The following is a 12,647-nucleotide window of genomic DNA, read 5'->3' as shown; positions in this document are numbered from 1 at the left end:
GGTAGTTTCAAACACGATAGGGCTTGTGCGAGAGGGGTACATGTATTACTGGGGTACGAGTTTCACACATGATAGGCCTTGTGTGAGCAGGGTACGTGTATTCAGGGGGTGCATGGGAAGTTTCACACGCGATGGGCCTTGTGCGAGAGGGGTACGTGTATTACTGGGGTACGCAGGGAGTTTTACACGCGATTTTGCATTGTGGCCCCTCCCGGGTTTGACCTTTCCCTCGCCACATACCCTGCAGGCAGCCCACACCACAGGGGACTACCCTACAACCCTCACCATGCCCTGCAGGCAACCCACATGGCACCATGCACTTGTGAACACACTTGTGAGCCCCGACTCATGTCCCCCAGCCAACAGTGACGGGCACCTGCCAGCAGGCCCTGACTCATGTACCCCACACACCATTGACGGGCAGCTGCCAGCAGGCCCCGACTCATGTCCCCCACCCACCATTGACAGGCACCTGCCAGCAGGCCCCGACTCATGTCCTCCCACCCCACCCCCAGTGACGGGCACCTGCCAGCAGGCCCCGACTCATGTCCCCCACCCACCATTGACGGGCACCTGTCAGCAGGCCCCGACTCATGTCCCCCACTCCCAGTGACGGGCACCTGCCAGCAGGCCCCGACTCATGTCCCCCCACCCCACCCCCAGCGATGGGCACCTGCTAGCAGGCCCCGACTCATGTGCCCCACCCACCATTGACGGGCACCTGCCAGCATGCCCCAACTCAGATCCCCCAACCCAACACGTCATCACGATTCACACTCATGGCCCTTTGGCCACCCAAATCCCACCCCACGCCACCACAGCAATGTTCCCTCTAATAATTTTGCTCTATGTGTGAAACTGGTAGGCTGTTGTGCGCACATTATTTTCTATGTGCGCAACTGACTAATGAGGGACGCCACTTTGTGAGCATGTGTATTTAGTGAACTATCGTCATAGAAGAGAGCTTCAAAAGGGATTTCGTCTTACCAGCCACTGCAATTCTTGACAAATCTTACAACACTTTTTCCAAACACAAAGGCTAAAATAAAATGTAGTATATGTGATTATACAGATAACTCATCAACCAGTCCAAGACTTCAACATCTGCCACAGTACCTCGTAAACATTTTAAGCCACTGGAGAATCGTTCATGTGTACTACAAAACACAAATATCTCTTGTCCTAACTGATGTGGCTGTCAAGAAATTCAGATAGAAAACATTTTGCTGATGTATTAATAGCAATTAAAAGTAATGTTTTCGAAAACATGCTGATAGGGGTTCAAGCGCCACTTTAATGAAGTAATTCAAGGGCCAGGAGAACATGCTTCTAATAATTTGTAGAAGGATGATAATTACATCAGAATAACTGCACCTCAGAATATGATGATCAAAAATTCCTGTGCCTCTGCTTACTATCCACATTACGTTCTCCTGTGTGTAGTTATAACACAAGCCTGCAGCTAAGAGGCATATGCACCATCAATTTTTACTCCCTGAAAAAAGAAAATATGCCTAACAAAAATGAGAAACAATGAACATATCATTATTTCAACCCACAAAGCTCCACTGATATTTTTTTGAATTAGTGACCAGTAAAACACTGGCATAAGAAGGAGCTCTAATATTAATGCCCGATCTCAAGAGGAATTTTAAGAGGAAGAACATCGTTTAATAAACAGAAAGTATCCCTATTGGCAAAGCTAATTACCTTTTTACTCCATGAAAAATCATTTGATTCCAAGTAGGGAGCAACATCTAATTAGACCCCTGACATAGGAAGTAAAATAACAGGGCACATAATAGTCTATTGTTTTGCCCACCCTTCAGCACCATAGCCTAGACAAAATTAAACAAGAGCCAAACTGAGGTTTATTATGGAGCCCTACTAAAGAAAATAACATATATGCCTTTTTAAGTTAATAGCATCAATTCATCAGAGATACAACTGATTGAATGGTTTCTTCGGTAACTATGGATGCCTCTTCTGTAATAATTCTTTATCAGTTAAATACGATTTCCTGGACGAAACGTATGACTTGTTTTTTTTTAATTTGCTGCTTTGTTCATCACCCACAAGGAGTGATGACCTGTGCTCTTCCATCCATACCCTTCCCCGGCCCCTGTGCTATCCTCCAATACTAGTTGATAGAGCACTGTAAAAGGGGAGGGATTGTAGCAGTAAACACTCGCTGGGATATTTGCAGGCCCACAATACTTTTTAAGCAAGGCATATTTAATGCCTCAACATATTATGTGCATGTTAAGAATGTCATGACTCTGCATGTACATAATTATTTTGCAGTGCATACAAGATTGTTTGCAGCATACCCCACCCTTATATCATTGTGTAGGATTATGCAGTGCTCAGTGAAACCGTTTTTGTATAGCAGCGATTTACCCTATAATGTAAGGAGGTCTATGACCAAAGTAACTCTGAACACTTGAAAACAATGCAGATTGTGTGAAAAGCATTCTCCTGTCTGAATATCCGGTGCTGTGATACTATGGACGAGTAATCCCAGGCATAGTCCATACCCATTATCCATTGTAGGGAAAGTAAATGATATTGCAATGTTGCTCTCCACTTATAGGGTAATGTTAGTGATGCTAAAGTAGGAGACGCTGAGCATCACATTTGTCCTCTCAAAATCCTTAGAGGGCAAATTAATATTTGAGTTTTAGAATGTGTTAACTTGCAAGGGGGCTGCTTCAAAGCACTTGCGTGACATATGTTCAAAGAAGAGTAAGTATCGGATAACTTTGCACATCCAAGTAGTCTGCTTACTTAGAGTCATTATCCGATATTTGAGCTAGTTGTTCGATTGTATAGGGTGGGTGAAGCTTTTGGTAAAGCACAATGAGTAACAGAAATTCTGGTGTGTGTCCGTTATTCATATTACAACAAACATAAAACAAGTGGATGTAGGTACACGTCTGCTAACCTTTCTCAGAGCCAAGAGAGGAAGAGTCAAGGTTGTCTGGTTGTATCTTAATGTGGTCTGGGGCAGAAGTTAGAGTCATGAGGTAAAAGTGTGGTAGAGTCAAGTTAAGGAGTCATGGGTGGCGAGGGAACATTATTTGGTTGATGTGTGCAGGCATATCCTGGTTAGATTCTTCTGTTCTTGGAGTCAGTTTTTCATATTCGTTTTTAACCTCTTTTGTGTGTATTTTGCTGTTAGGGATTTTATGTGTTTATGGTGGCCCTTGCATAGTAGTGTAATGCAAATGAGCAGAATATCAAGACTAGTTGCTTATTTTAAGAGAAGGAACATTTCAGGTAATTACTGTGGATTGTGCCTTATTAAATCTTTTTGAACAGGTGAGAATTGTCTGTGTGCGCTGCTAAAAATCTTCTGAGCGGCACCCAGGAGGAAGCTGGGCAAGCGCACATGCGCACAGCTTATAGGAAACATTACACCCCAGTCCAAACACCCCACCAAGCATTCCATCTTCTCCATATTGAAATCCCCATGTCATGATAGATCCAAAATGAAAAGTATGCACATCAATATATGTTCGTCAGACACACACAATGGGTGCACGTGAATGAGAAAACCCACGTTGTGACATGCACAAAACCAATGAGAGAATACCATACAAATGAAGTTTGAAATAAAAATGTATTATATACAAAATGGAAGGAATGAAAGAAAATCACACAAGAAAATAAATAATAAACAAAAGCCTGGATGTCCAAAATGAATGAAAAAATGTGAATGCTGAATGCAATTAAATCCAAATTAAAATGGCTCCAAAGCGTTCGTCCATTAAACCAAATCCAAACTTTAAGAAATAAGAAAACCATTGCCCCATGGTAAAAAAAAATCAATGAAGTGAAATCCAGTCCAGAACTATTAACAATGTAAAATTCCAGGGTCCATGAGCCGAACAATCCTAAGGAAACCTACCAAAAAGCCTACCTAATAAATAACTATATGCAAAAAGGCGGGGCATATTCCATGCGCCCCAAAGGGAAAAAAAATAGAAAGGAAACGTACACCTACAGAGCTATTTACAAATGGCGGCGGGCAAGTCCAACGGCTCACTTGTTGATGTCCCGTGCCAGGGCATCATCGAACTCCTCCTCAACGTCCTGGAAGCGGGCTTCTTCCCTGGCCTGAGGTCTCGCAGGGATAAAACCATGTCCACCTCCAACTCTCTGTGAATTTCCTTGAGGCACTCAGCCCACCTCAACGCCCTGCGCATGGAGTTCTCCTCCCTGACCATAGTGAGCCGTGCCTCTTCCGCCCGCCGCCACACTACATCTATTTGCCGGCTCAACTGCTGCCACACGGAAGACACTCCCAATCCAGGGTCCTCTTGCCCTCCGGCCGATGCCTGACCCTCTGATGTTGATGGCCATGAGCCATCATCGCTCCCACCTTGAGCCTGCTGCTGCCGTGCATGTGCCCTGCCTGCTGATGCCTGCACATACTCCTCCTGCTGGGGTCCAGTTGTTGGGGTGGCCACCCCTGCTGGACCTCCGACTCCCGACTGTGGCAGAGATGTGTCCTCCACCAGCCTGGCCGCTGGGTCAGAGGCAGCCCCACAGGGTGCCCAGGTGATACTTGGGCAGGAAGATGGCAAGGAGGACAACTGGCGCATAGGTGGTTCAGTTAAGGAGGGGGTCGCTAGAAGGTCCAGCACACGGAGGAACCCAGCACTGGTGATCCCTCCTAGTCAGTCGACGCGGTCAATGAGGCATCTGAAATAACGTGCAGCCTCTTCCCGAGAACCCTGCACATTGACGCAACACCACCCCAACCAGGACAGGCTCAACACGGTCCCGGATTGCCATGTCCGCAGGGAGAGGAAGGCCAGTTGTTGTTAGTGGATCCCCTCACTGAAAACGGGTCTGGACGAAGGCATCCCTGCTGGTGCGGGATGATGCCGTCCCAGGATCGGGGACAGGATTACACACAGGCAACTCCGCGGCTGCCTGTACTGCCTCCTGTCCCTGCCCCTGGACTGCACCACTAGCACCAGTGGAATCCCCCCTCCAGCTGGAGTATTTTCCCCCAAAATATGACCCCATGCAATCTTCTTGCTTAAATGGTAAAAAACTGTTCGTGGAAAAGAAATGTGCCTCGTGTGCTGACATAACTTTCCCAGCACACTCTGGGGAGAGGTGGGGAGTGTCAGGGCATCGTCGAACAGGGACGGTGGGACTTGACCATTGGTCTGCCATCTACAATTACAAATATGGCTTAAACATAGTGTGATTGGCATTAAAATATAAATACAGCAGGCTCTGATCAGAGTCAGGAGGTACAAATGCAACTTTCATTTTAAATTATGAGTGTATCCTTTTATCTTAATAAACACTTCTAAGTTTAAAAAGTGGTAATTGAGTAAAAGAGAAATTCAACTACTTCAGGCAAGCGCCTACCCTTACATTAAACTCAATACACTTTGCAGTTGCCATTACTCATATGTCTGCAGTCTCGTCAATTGAATACACGGATTAGCAAACACAGCAGTTTTGGCTTTTGTTTAGTCACAGTATAGGTAGTTGCCTACAGCAACAATAGTGTTCCAAAGAGTTTACTTGCAAAATATGCAAAGGGCACAGGAAAACAACATGACAACCTGCAAATCCTTATATCAACACGTTAAGCCAAATATGTATCATTGAATCTTAATTTTCAACACCCTTGATGGAAAGCTAGACGTCCCAAAATGCACAGTAATACAACCCGGAATATCTATTTAGCCAGTGTATTTTCTACACGTTAAGACACACAATAAAAGAAGTTGTGTAGTAAACTCAGAGATGGGTGGAGATTCGTTGGGGCTGATTCATAGAATTTGTGTTCTGAAAAACGGGGATTTGTGCGCCATTCTGCCCGCAAATCCCCTTTTGTTAAACAGGAATTTGCGGGCAGAATGGCACACAAATCCCTGTTTTTCGGGGCTCAAATTCCATGAATCAGCCCCTTTGTCACAACCGCCCAGCTGGTTGTTATGCATGATTTTAAGACCATTCGACTATCCACATAAAAACAAAATTTATTTTTAGCATGAGACATATTAAAAAAAATATTTCAAATGGAGCTTTCTTGTATTGCTGGCTTTAACTGTCACAGATTTGAAATGTGACAGGTGCTAGGAGTGGTCTTCCAATTGAGAATGTCCTATCATGCATAAGAAAGCCTTTGTTCCTGATAAAAACAGAAACATGTTGTCAAGTAGGTTAAGGTATTGGGTGCCGAGCCAAGGATGCTGACTGTGTCTCTGGGGGTGGGGGATTTGGGGTGTGTCCTGTGGCTGGGAAATGGGCAGTGATTGGCCCACCAAGCCCAGCTGATTGTAGATTTGATTCAGGAGAAAACAATCATTCACAATGCCAACAGTTTGGGGTTTTGTACAGGCATTGGAAAGGCCCTTGCCAGGCACTGCTATCGTGGTATTTACTGGTCATTGAGGGTAGCAAGTAGCAACATGGTGCAAGTACCTGGCCATCTAATGGCAGTGCCTGGCAAATGCCTAATAGTTTTACAAAAAACAAATTGTCTTTGCCAATTCTTGTTTTAGCAGGAGTTCAATGTAGGTCACAGATAGTGCTTATAAATCGAGTGGCTGAAGGCAAACCAGGTAAAGACAATTTTATTACATGAAAAGCAGATTCACAGCTCCAAGTAAGTCATTTAGGAGCCGATTCATGGATTTATTGCACAGAAAACAGCCCTGTTTGTCGATTCATGTAACCGAATGCATGTCACTTTTCTTAGATTTGCGTGGATTACACACTGATCTGGCACGGCTGTGCGGGCCGTCGAGGGCCTTGTGCTAGACTACGAGCAGTTGGTGGGCATGGCCTGCAGAGAGCTAACAAAGGGGCTGAACACAAGAAATGGGGACTAACTTGCGAAGAAGTGTCCGTGCCGATGGACGACCTGCAGGCAGTCCCTTGCACGGCCACTATTGTGCGTCAAGAGATGTATTCATGGTATCGACCGCGCAACGTCTCAGCTGGGAAATGACCACACAAGTCCTTCATAGGATCCGCCACCCGAGGGTGGCATAAGGACACTTGCACGTAGTATTTCCAACACATAGGTGGGATTGCATGTTGTATTTCAGGGTGCATATACTCAATTGGGTTTCTGATGTAAGGTAGGGGTGCGCGTATGCTGTGTCACGGGGTGCAGGAACGTTGGGTTTGCACGCACTTTTCACGAGTTCTTGCCGACTTTCGGTTTTTCATACGCATGCTCTCGAGGTGCGAGGTACAGTTACGGGGACCCCGCGCATGCTTCATGAGTCGCAAGCCAGCTTACGAGGGACCCCAAGCACTGTTTGAAGGGCGCGTGTATTTGCGCCTGGAGGACCGTGAAAAGGTAGCTGATCTGGCAGTTTCCTGCTCTGCCTGTGGGCATGTCGGGGGTGTTCGAGCGGGGATCTGCGAATATGTTTACTTTTCACGACCATTTCCATGAATACGCGTTGTGCGCAGATTTTCTTAAACGTGCAGGCTTGCGCAGTGGCCTTTTCGGTGCGAGACCATTGTGCAATATCTGTGCGTAATTCCATTAATCTAACTCTCTGGAGACTGATTCGAAAAAGACACTGACGGCATTGTGTTGAAAAATTGTTGCTAAGGCTTGAGCTCAAAGAGTTCCCATGAGGAGGTGTATTGGTAGGGGCAGAAGCCTCAATGCAATAGTTTCAGTTTATGATTTTTGTTTAATTAAGTTTATTGGTACATAGACCATAGACCATTTACACATTCATAACAACATATACTTAACAAAGAATTAATGATAAATGAAAATAATTTTCATATCACTAATAAAACCATGATACATTTAAAGAACATCATAATAACATTATTGCAAATGATCATTATAAAAGAACTTATTTTATTGTATGTTTTAAATCATTGAAAGCACCGTGCAGGTAAATAGGATCTTCAGGTTTACATTATCTTGCATTCTGGGACTTAAAATGTACTATTTGGGATGTGAAAATCAAAGACAACAATATTCTTTTGGCTTAACATTTTATTATGACGATTCACATGTTGTCATGTGGCTTTACTATGACATTTTGGGGGTAATTCATAGAATTCGGCGCACAAGTGGCGCACGCAGCTGGCGCACAGAGTGCGCGTGCGGCAGTCTGCTCCAGCCGCATGCGCCAAAACCCATTTAGGCGCACAGCGTATTCATGGATTTTAACATCCATAAGCAGCCGTGGCGCAGCGTGGCGCAGCGACACTGCAGCAGCGCCAGTTACGCCCCAATCCCGCCCCATGCGCCAAAAACATTGCACAAATCCAGTACATGGTGCAAAGGCCAGTGTACCAGCATACAGCCCCGCCAACCACAAAACCGCATGTAAAACTCCCTGCGCACACCCCAGAATACACGCACCCCACTCGTGCCAGGCCAATCGCGTGTAAAACTCCCCGCGCACCCCTCGGAATACATGTACCCCGCTCGCGCTAGGCCAATAGCGTGTATAACTTCACACGCACCCCCGGAATACACGTAACCCGCTCCCGCTAGGCCAATAGCGTGTAAAACTTCACACGCACCCCCCAGAATACACGTACCCCGTTTGCACCAGGTAAATTGCGTGGAAAATGTACCCCCTGTGGTGTGGGCTGCCTGTGGGGCATGCCTAGGGTGGATGGGGGGCTTGCGTGTATTCCGGGGTGCGCGGGGAGTATCACACGTAATTCACCTTGTGCAAGCAGGGTACTTGTATTACTGGGGTACACGAGGAGTTTCACACGCGATAGGCCTTGTGCGAGCGGGGTACATATATTTCGGTGGTGCGCAGGAAGTTTCACATACCATAGGCCTTGTGCGAGCGGGGTACGTGTATTTCAGGGGTGCGTGGGAAGTTTCACATGCGATAGGCCTTGGGCGAGTGGGGTACGTGTATTTCGGGGGTGCACAGTAAATTTCCACGAGATATGCCTTGGGCTAGCGGGGTACGTGTATTACTGGGGTACGCGGGGAGTTGCACACACGAAACGCCTTGTGCAAAAGGGGTACGTGTATTACTGGGGTACGAGTTTCACAAGCGATAGGCCTTGTGCGAGCGGGGAACGTGCATTTAGGGGGTGCGCAGGAAATTTCAAATGCGATGGGCCTTGGGCGAGTGGGGTACGTGTATTACTGGGGTATGCAGGTAGTTTCAAACACGATAGGGCTTGTGCGAGAGGGGTACATGTATTACTGGGGTACGAGTTTCACACATGATAGGCCTTGTGTGAGCGGGGTACGTGTATTCAGGGGGTGCATGGGAAGTTTCACACACGATGGGCCTTGTGCGAGAGGGGTACGTGTATTACTGGGGTACGCAAGGAGTTTTACACGCGATTTTGCATTGTGGCCCCTCCCGGGTTTGACCTTTCCCTCGCCACATACCCTGCAGGCAGCCCACACCACAGGGGACTACCCTACAACCCTCACCATGCCCTGCAGGCAACCCACATGGCACCATGCACTTGTGAGCACACTTGTGAGCCCCGACTCATGTCCCCCAGCCAACAGTGACGGGCACCTGCCAGCAGGCCCTGACTCATGTACCCCACACACCATTGACGGGCAGCTGCCAGCAGGCCCCGACTCATGTCCCCCACCCACCATTGACAGGCACCTGCCAGCAGGCCCCGACTCATGTCCTCCCACCCCACCCCCAGTGACGGGCACCTGCCAGCAGGCCCCGACTCATGTCCCCCACCCACCATTGACGGGCACCTGTCAGCAGGCCCCGACTCATGTCCCCCACTCCCAGTGACGGGCACCTGCCAGCAGGCCCCGACTCATGTCCCCCCACCCCACCCCCAGCGATGGGCACCTGCTAGCAGGCCCCGACTCATGTGCCCCACCCACCATTGACGGGCACCTGCCAGCATGCCCCAACTCAGATCCCCCAACCCAACACGTCATCACGATTCACACTCATGGCCCTTTGGCCACCCAAATCCCACCCCACGCCACCACAGCAATGTTCCCTCTAATAATTTTGCTCTATGTGTGAAACTGGTAGGCTGTTGTGCGCACATTATTTTCTATGTGCGCAACTGACTAATGAGGGACGCCACTTTGTGAGCATGTGTATTTAGTGAACTATCATCATAGAAGAGAGCTTCAAAAGGGATTTCGTCTTACCAGCCACTGCAATTCTTGACAAATCTTACAACACTTTTTCCAAACACAAAGGCTAAAATAAAATGTAGTATATGTGATTATACAGATAACTCATCAACCAGTCCAAGACTTCAACATCTGCCACAGTACCTCGTAAACATTTTAAGCCACTGGAGAATCGTTCATGTGTACTACAAAACACAAATATCTCTTGTCCTAACTGATGTGGCTGTCAAGAAATTCAGATAGAAAACATTTTGCTGATGTATTAATAGCAATTAAAAGTAATGTTTTCGAAAACATGCTGATAGGGGTTCAAGCGCCACTTTAATGAAGTAATTCAAGGGCCAGGAGAACATGCTTCTAATAATTTGTAGAAGGATGATAATTACATCAGAATAACTGCACCTCAGAATATGATGATCAAAAATTCCTGTGCCTCTGCTTACTATCCACATTACGTTCTCCTGTGTGTAGTTATAACACAAGCCTGCAGCTAAGAGGCATATGCACCATCAATTTTTACTCCCTGAAAAAAGAAAATATGCCTAACAAAAATGAGAAACAATGAACATATCATTATTTCAACCCACAAAGCTCCACTGATATTTTTTTGAATTAGTGACCAGTAAAACACTGGCATAAGAAGGAGCTCTAATATTAATGCCCGATCTCAAGAGGAATTTTAAGAGGAAGAACATCGTTTAATAAACAGAAAGTATCCCTATTGGCAAAGCTAATTACCTTTTTACTCCATGAAAAATCATTTGATTCCAAGTAGGGAGCAACATCTAATTAGACCCCTGACATAGGAAGTAAAATAACAGGGCACATAATAGTCTATTGTTTTGCCCACCCTTCAGCACCATAGCCTAGACAAAATTAAACAAGAGCCAAACTGAGGTTTATTATGGAGCCCTACTAAAGAAAATAACATATATGCCTTTTTAAGTTAATAGCATCAATTCATCAGAGATACAACTGATTGAATGCCTTCTTCAGTAACTATGGATGCCTCTTCTGTAATAATTCTTTATCAGTTAAATACGATTGGGGGGATTCTAGAGACGATACACACAACACATGGTTACATTGAAAAGCCCTCCCAGCTGAGCATAGAAAGAAAAAGAAGGTGCTGTTGTCTAGATGGGTGCTAGACTTTCGTATCCGTTAGCAAACAAACAACATATTTCCTTCAGTTTCCTGGACGAAACGTATGACTTGTTTTTTTTTAATTTGCTGCTTTGTTCATCACCCACAAGGAGTGATGACCTGTGCTCTTCCATCCATACCCTTCCCCGGCCCCTGTGCTATCCTCCAATACTAGTTGATAGAGCACTGTAAAAGGGGAGGGATTGTAGCAGTAAACACTCGCTGGGATATTTGCAGGCCCACAATACTTTTTAAGCAAGGCATATTTAATGCCTCAACATATTATGTGCATGTTAAGAATGTCATGACTCTGCATGTACATAATTATTTTGCAGTGCATACAAGATTGTTTGCAGCATACCCCACCCTTATATCATTGTGTAGGATTATGCAGTGCTCAGTGAAACCGTTTTTGTATAGCAGCGATTTACCCTATAATGTAAGGAGATCTATGACCAAAGTAACTCTGAACACTTGAAAACAATGCAGATTGTGTGAAAAGCATTCTCCTGTCTGAATATCCGGTGCTGTGATACTATGGACGAGTAATCCCAGGCATAGTCCATACCCATTATCCATTGTAGGGAAAGTAAATGATATTGCAATGTTGCTCTCCACTTATAGGGTAATGTTAGTGATGCTAAAGTAGGAGACGCTGAGCATCACATTTGTCCTCTCAAAATCCTTAGAGGGCAAATTAATATTTGAGTTTTAGAATGTGTTAACTTGCAAGGGGGCTGCTTCAAAGCACTTGCGTGACATATGTTCAAAGAAGAGTAAGTATCGGATAACTTTGCACATCCAAGTAGTCTGCTTACTTAGAGTCATTATCCGATATTTGAGCTAGTTGTTCGATTGTATAGGGTGGGTGAAGCTTTTGGTAAAGCACAATGAGTAACAGAAATTCTGGTGTGTGTCCGTTATTCATATTACAACAAACATAAAACAAGTGGATGTAGGTACACGTCTGCTAACCTTTCGCAGAGCCGAGAGAGGAAGAGTCAAGGTTGTCTGGTTGTATCTTAATGTGGTCTGGGGCAGAAGTTAGAGTCATGAGGTAAAAGTGTGGTAGAGTCAAGTTAAGGAGTCATGGGTGGCGAGGGAACATTATTTGGTTGATGTGTGCAGGCATATCCTGGTTAGATTCTTCTGTTCTTGGAGTCAGTTTTTCATATTCGTTTTTAACCTCTTTTGTGTGTATTTTGCTGTTAGGGATTTTATGTGTTTATGGTCGCCCTTGCATAGTAGTGTAATGCAAATGAGCAGAATATCAAGACTAGTTGCTTATTTTAAGAGAAGGAACATTTCAGGTAATTACTGTGGATTGTGCCTTATTAAATCTTTTTGAACAGGTGAGAATTGTCTGTGTGCGCTGCTAAAAATCTTC

Source organism: Ambystoma mexicanum, chromosome 1q (genome assembly GCF_040938575.1).
Source record: "Ambystoma mexicanum isolate Mex_15411 chromosome 1q, UKY_AmexF1_1, whole genome shotgun sequence".
Classification (NCBI taxonomy): domain Eukaryota; kingdom Metazoa; phylum Chordata; class Amphibia; order Caudata; family Ambystomatidae; genus Ambystoma; species Ambystoma mexicanum.
The sequence above is the reverse complement of the archived record's forward strand: the minus strand, read 5'-3'. Positions refer to the sequence as shown.